Source organism: Wolffia australiana, chromosome 17 (genome assembly GCF_029677425.1).
Source record: "Wolffia australiana isolate 7733 chromosome 17, ASM2967742v1".
Taxonomy (NCBI): Eukaryota; Viridiplantae; Streptophyta; class Magnoliopsida; order Alismatales; family Araceae; genus Wolffia; species Wolffia australiana.
In genome coordinates this window covers 1,175,001-1,177,486 of record NC_135851.1, presented here as the reverse complement: position 1 = coordinate 1,177,486, position 2,486 = coordinate 1,175,001, and positions in this window count along the sequence as shown.

Below are 2,486 nucleotides of genomic sequence, written 5' to 3'. Positions count from 1 at the left end.
TGAAATAAGAAGATAAAAAAATCAAATGAAATTTGAAATTATGAAAAAAATATAAAATTTTATAAAATCTATGCCCCTCTATCTTCTCCACATCATATTTCAGAGTCCTTTAAATGTATATTTTCATAATTTCAAATCATAATTCTTGATTTAACTTTGAAAACAAGTGGTATCAGTTGTCCATGTGTATCAACCTGTAACTTATACATACAGAAGTCAAGCTTGTCTTATTCAAAGGTTTCTATTATAACACCATCATTTTTAACTTTGTGGGTTCTCTAGGACGGATGGGGCCCAGCGAGCATATGCATTACCTCCAGTATATGTTTACATGTATACCTCCAGTATACATGATGTCTTCCAAAAAAAATAAGAATATATCGAGATAATCTCCTCTAAATAAATACTAATTAGCAAACAAATATCACCAAGTAAATGATGTTTTATTCCAGTTTCAAAAAACCCACAACTCAAACGTGTTGAAGAACAGCGAGAAGGTGTCATACATGATGTATTCCAAAAAACTAGTCAGAATATATGGAGTTAAATGCCTCTAATAAATACCGATTAATAAAAAAATATCACCAGATAAATGGTATTTTAGTCCATTTTCAAAATACCGACAACTCAAACGTGTTGAAGAACAGCGAGAGTGTGTCATACATGATGTCTTCCAAAAAAATATTTAGAATATATCGAGTTAATTACCTCTAATAAATAAACACCGATTAGCAAAAAATATCGCCAAATAAATGTTATTGTATTCTTGTTTCAAAAGACCCATAACTCAAACGCGTCAAAGAACAGCGAGAAGTAGGGAATGACGGTGTCGGTCTCGGTACCGTTTTTTGCAAAAACCTAAACCTATACCTAAACTTCGGTACGGTCTCGGTTCGGTCAAAGATCGGTTTGGTTTGGTAAACCCTATAGTTCGGTCATGAATACCAACTGAAAATCATGATCAAAGTTAAAAAATTAAAATCTTCTCAAGTGAATCAATCAATTTTAAGATGTAATAACAACATTTTCGAAGAAGAATTATGTAAGAGTTTTAGGGTTTTCTATTTCAAAACATCACAAGGGAAAAGTTATTTTTAAATTTATTTTACGTGATGATATATTTTAATAAATATTTAAATAAATGTATTTTAATAAACATGATTATAAATTTTAATAAATGTATTCTAATAAACGTGATTGTATATTTTAATAAATACATTTTAATAAATGTATTTTAATAAACGTGATTGTATATTTTGGTAAATACATTTTAATAAATCTATTTTAATAAACGTGATTGTATATTTTGATAAATATATTTTAATAAATGTATTTTAATAAACGTGATTGTATATTTTAATAAACGTATTTTAATAAACGTATTTTATTAAACGTATTTTATTAAACATATTTTATTAAAGGTATTTCATTAAACGTATTTCATTAAACGTATTTCATTAAACGTATTTCATTAAACGTATTTCATTAAACGTATTTCATTAAACGCATTTCATTAAACGCATTTCATTAAACGCATTTCATTAAACGCATTTCATTAAACACATTTCATTAAACGCATTTCATTAAACGCATTTCATTAAATGTATTTCATTAAACGATTACATATTGGTTTTATTAAGTGTAATGGCAGAGTTGGTTGAAGTGCATGAATGCTCAATCTTCGGTGATCTAGATTCGAACCCACGCCTACGCGGCTATGCCTGACAGTTAAAATATTTATATTTTTTTAAAAGGGTTAATATCACGGTACAGCCTAAACCAGGTCCAAAGTCTGCGAGTTAACCTTAGCTTTTTTTTGGTAGGGTATATCGCAAACTCACTAAGTCGTCTGCAGTATATCCCGGTGATGACGTGAGTCCATCGTGGCTGCCAGGTGGATCTCCGGCCAGATTTTGACCTGGCGGAACCCACCTGGCAGCCACGCTGGATTCCACGTCATCACCGGGATACGTCGACCCGCAAAGGGTTTTTTGATAAGAGAGAGCGAAGCATTCTAGAGAGAGAGAGAGGCGGGCTAGACAGAGAGAGAAGGAGAGAGAGGTTCTAGAGAGAGAAAAAGAGGTGTTCTAGGGAGAGAGGCATTTTGTAGAGAGAGAAAGGGAGAGAGAGGCGCTCTAGAGAGACCCGATCGAAGTCCGGCAGAATGCCTCTCTCTCTAGAACACCTCTCTTTCTAGAGAGAGAGAGGTTGGGTCTCTCTAGAGCGCCTCTCTCTAGAGAGACCTGACCGAAGTCCGGCAGAACGCCTCTCTCTCTAGAGAGAGAGAGAGGTCGGGTCTCTCTAGAGCGCCTCTCTCTCCCTTTCTCTCTCTACAAAATGCCTCTCTCTCTAGAAAACCTCTCTTTCTCTCTCTAGAACCTCTCTCCTTCTCTCTCTAGCCCGTGCCTCTCTCTCTCTCTAGAATGCCTCACTCTCTCTTATCGAAAACCCTTGACGAGTCGACATATCCCAATGATGACGTGGAA